Raw genomic sequence first — 5238 nt, 5'->3', positions numbered from 1 at the left:
TCTTTTTAAACAGCCTCGTTAGCTGATCGTGTTACGATGTTTAAAAGAAATTCTTAACGGCCATTACGGAGGGGAGTTATGGTTGCCCACTTGATTAAATCGTTGGAGTTGGGAAACTGTTAATGTTGGGGACTATTTTTCTGGCAATCAGGGCGTGAGTGAGTGGAAAAAAGACAAGAGAAGACATGACAAGAGAGAGAGAGAGAAAGAAGTCAGGCTGGAAGAGTGAGAGAGAGAGAGAGAGAGAGAGAGAGAGATGGGGTGGAGGGAGTGAAGGAGAGAGAGAGAGAGATTGAAAAAGAGAGAGCACGAGTTAAGCGAGAGAAAGAGGGAGATTGAGAACGAGAGTGGGTAAGAGAGAAAGAGGGGTGAGGGGTTGAAAGAGAAGATAAAACGAACGAGTGGGAGAGAGAGCGACCGAGACTGGTACCCCGCAGCGTATAGCTATAGGAGACAGTGGGGAGGGTGTTTATCAAGGGAGAGGAGAGGGGGTAGGGTGAGGAAGGGTTAGGGGAGGAGGGTGAGGGAGAGACCGGTTCAATAGGTCACATATAACCGGAAGTTTTGTGCCGGTGGTTGGTCGCCAAAGGGGGGAATAAGGTGTGGTAGGGGGTGTGGAGGATGGGAAGTGGTAGTAGTGGAGGGGGATTACCGTTGGCGGGTTAGCATACTTTTCATACAGACTGATCTTATTATGTCATGTAACGCGGCGTCACGATATTCACGTTCGGTTTTTCACTTTGCTGGTTTTCATTTTGGAAAGAGGAGAGAGGAGAGAAAAATCTCTTAGTACACATGGATAAGTCGTATATATGTTCTTCACGTATAATGCTCTCATGCCCCATGTAAGTATAGTTTTAAGCCTTTATAATAAGGGTTGACTCAACTCGCAGTCATGGTAGGAAAAGAACGTCATCGTGTGATTCACCCTTTGTTTATTTCCCCTAAGAATATCTCAAGGAAAACTCCATTATCCTGTGACGAATTTTGGCGAGCGACCTCAAGCAAGATTTCGGTTGGTTGGTTGCAAGCTTAGAGAATGACTTACGTGATTATTGAATCGGATTATCAGGTGATATGAAAATTACAAAGTAATTATTATCTAGATACAATTCTTCGTATGAACGGTCTCAGAATACAGGCCAAAAATCTCAATTGCTTCCTAAAATATGTTAAATTAACTATAATTTTTATATGCCACTTTTCAGACTCCCGTGCTGAATTTGGAATAATCGATTATTAGATATTTACTGACAAAATTCTTATTATAAACTGCTTTCTAAATAAAATTCAACAAAAATTCGCATGACTCGGATGCTAAAATCAGTCTCTGATCATATATATATATATATATATATATATATATATATATATATATATATATGTTATGGCAAACATCTGAATCGTAATTCTTATGCGACACAGTACTTACCGCCTATGTAATAAATCTGACATATAATTCTTACATGACACATTACTGCCCCCCTTTGCGCCCAACATCTGAACGGTCCCTGTCATTTGGGGGGGATGGCGAGAACCTGGAACCCCCTTGTAATGTATTATCTAAATTATTTGCGGCCGGAAGTAGGAGCAGAACGGATGTGTTGTCTATTACGTCATGTATAATTTTGATGGAAGTTCCTCGAAAATGTTGGTTGAGGGGGTCTTAATGCTGTGATTCGTAGATCGTGATTAAATACGTTATTTGTGCGGTCTACACGTGTGTTTATGTGTTTTTTTCATGGTTGTAAGTTCTTCTGCAAGATTGTTGTTGAGTTTTGGTTATTGAATAATTATCTGCCATATGGCTGGATGATTTAATCTCAGAAAGAGATTGCAGTGCAGTGCAGGTATTGATGCAGAATGAATTGGATATGTAATGGTAGTTAAAACACAGCCGTGCATATAAAGTCATGCCGGCTACTCATTGCGATCCAAGGGAATATAGAGCGAATAAGCATTGCAAAATAGCGACATGACGAGGAATATTAGCCGAGCCGCGTCCAAGGCACCGTGACGACCAGGCGACCAAGTTCCGAGTCATGATAAGCCTTTTTCCTTTCCCAGATTTTTTCCCGCATTTTTTTTTTTTTTTTTTTTAAATACTTTTTCGTTTGACCTGTTTGTCCTCCTCTCACGTGTGCTCTGTTTCACGAAATCGTCCCCATCTATCGCTGAAAAATGATATTGATTTTAAAATACTCGGTACGTAATCGAGGATCACTATCTATGATCGACCGCGTTAAAGTCTCCAACGAACAGATCTTACGCTCGCGAAATTCACCCTCATTATTGGTCATACGGCATATATTTGTCTGTTTTCCGTAAATATGTCGGAAGTATCTAATTTTGGCGAAGGTACTTGAACATGATTTCATGAAATGCTACACTCTTGTGCCTTGGATAATGAGTCTGGATATAAGCTTCGGCATTTCCTTTGCGCATTAGTACGGTTAGCCACATATAAAAATGAAGGTGTATATAGAGTGTATATACACCACGCATATGTCTTATAGATTTTGTTTTGATCTACAATTTTTTCATAAAAATGGGAAATATCGTACACAATGTATATAACTGTGATATCAGGTTGTAATATCTAATTTGCAAAGTAACGCCTTAGTTTTTCCCTGTGGCATAACTGAATAATTATACTTAACTAACAACTGCCCTGAAACGTTTTGCTGTTTCATGCAAACCGAACTTTAACGGTCCAGCAGCGGCGGGCGTGAGAGAGAACTCAATTACAGTATACTCCAATTGAGACTTTAAAACCCCCACTTGCCCGCAATATTTCTCCAGGTAATCACAGCTCCTTATAAACGTTAATTAATCCTCATTAAAAGAAACAAATTAACATTGCAACAAGTTCACCAAGATGGAAGCTCACTCCTTCTGGTTTTCGTGGAGGAGTATTAGCACAACTGGGTGGGGGTGGGGGGGCACATACATACGACTCCTTTGCCTTTCCCATCGCCGTGTGTTAAGTGTCACCGGCCCGTTAGCAAGGGCGGGACGCTGAAGGAGACCACCTCGAGTTTCCTGTCGCCGGCGTCACATTGAAGGCTAAAGAAAGGGGGAGGGAGGGAAGGGGTGAAAAAGGGGGGAGGGGAGAAGGGGAGCAAGTTATAAGAAGGTGAAGGGAATGGTTTTACAAGTAGAAATGAAAGGAATTACTGTAACTGTGTAAGAGTAGTGGGAATCTTCATATGATGGGAAAAACACGTAGGTGAAGAGAATGGATTTTAATGTAGAAAATGAAAGGAATTTTTGTAACTGTGTAAGGCTAATGAGAATCTTGATGCGATGGAAATAAAATTAAATTTTTTTTTTTTTTTTTTTTCTTTTCTTTTTAATAAGGTGCTATGTATATTACAATGCTCCAGTAAATGGATTACTGCCAAGAATAAGACAAAATCAGGAAAATCCGTTAATCTCGGGGAAGTAAGAAGGAAAAGGCGAGGAAACAGAGCGGAGAGAGGAATATGAGGATTGTGGACCCAAAGTGCATAGTCGGGATTAGACAGTATAATGAGGCGGTCCCGTTACGCCAGCGCGTTATGGCGGACAGCGCGAACTTATTGCCGTATTTTTTTTTTTTTTTTTTTTTTTTTCATTGCTTTCGACTTGTTCTGTGAGCCGCGCGTGGTTTTGATTCAAGCGGATTTCGTTGTTTTTAACTCGCTGATCTTCTGTGGATTTATTATTCGTTATCAAGCATGTGTCTCGCGAGGCCCGTTGTTTGAGTATAGTAAAGGCATTGTGGAGACGAATTACCTTTTGATTTCATATGTCTTCGTGATTATCTTGGGAGAGTAATTTTAATTTAATTCTTTTTATGAAGATAAATTCCCGTGTGTTTGCTATGGTTTATAGAGTTTCCTTGTATTTGTTATTATTTCTAAAAGATTCGTGTGTGTTTGTCATTTCTAAAATCTTACCTATCTTACTGACTTATCGTTACTCCGCATCCTCAAAAAAACATCACAAAGCAATCTTTTTTTTTTTAAAGCGACTCTAATCTCTTTGCCCGTTGTTTCTTCTCCGTAACGAACGCGAGGCCTTTTTTGGCACTAAAAAGCGAAGTCTAAAGAGGGTGGTTTTCAAAATTCCCATGGTGAGTGTGGAAGCGGTCTGGGCCTTTGAGAAGCGACAATTACAGAGTGAACGGAGCGAATTTTGTTTATTACTGCTGAAGTTCTGCGCGTTTGTTGTGCTTGCAGTTGACTTTCGTGCATAACATGGGTCTTTTTTTTTTGAGAGTTTGTAAGTCGCTGTCGGTTGAGAAGAAAGGAATGAATGAATCAGTGATTTGGCATATGTTTGAATATATGAATGAAATATGGAGAGGGAGAGAGAGAGAGGGAGAGAGAGAGAGAGAGAGAGAGAGAGAGAGAGAGAGAGGAGAGAGAGAGAGAGAGAGAGAGGGAGAGAGAGGAGGGGAGGGAGGAGAGGAGAGGGAGGGAGGGAGAGAGGAGAGGGAGGAAGGAGGAGAGGGGAGAGGAGAGGAGAGAGGAGAGGAGGAGAGAGGAGAGGAGAGGAGAGAGAGAGAGAGAGAGAGAGAGAGAGAGAGAGAGAGAAAGAAAGAAAGATAGAGAGACAGAGACAGAGACGCTACCTTCCGGGAAACCTGGATTTCACTCCTCATCCCCCCAAAAAAGAAATAATTAAATAAAAAAAAAAATATATATATAAATAAAATGAAACGAAACAAGAAAATCACCAGTTACGGTTCCCGGAAAATACTACGTGAGAGGGCACCCGTGACATCAGTTGCTTCCTTTCCGACTCGAAAACACCTGATAAATCACCGACCCCCCCCCCCTTCCCCCCTTCCGTCACCAGGCCAGCCCGGGGCGACGAGAGCGCTGGCCATGTGCGAGTCGGGCGCGCCGTCCCCCCCCCCCCCCTCGACTCCCGACTTGTCTTCGATTCGGCCGACTAACAGAAATGCCTCCGGTCGTTTGTGATTGATCGCTGGCCGTCGGATTGGTAATTGAGTTGATGTATTGATGCGTCGCTTTATTACAAGAAATCCTGTAACGGTTACTGATACTTAATTTTATACTAATTTTATCAACATTATGATGTATATTATGATAAGGATAATCAGTATACTAATGATATTTAAATTAGTATGAACAATTGAATGGAACAGCAAAGTGTTTTTTTTGTATGCCTACTTTTCAAAATGATAATGATTATGATAGTTATCATCATTATCATATTAATGATGAT

Source organism: Penaeus monodon, chromosome 3 (assembly GCF_015228065.2).
Source record: "Penaeus monodon isolate SGIC_2016 chromosome 3, NSTDA_Pmon_1, whole genome shotgun sequence".
Taxonomy (NCBI): Eukaryota; Metazoa; Arthropoda; class Malacostraca; order Decapoda; family Penaeidae; genus Penaeus; species Penaeus monodon.
This window is presented reverse-complemented; position numbering follows the sequence as displayed.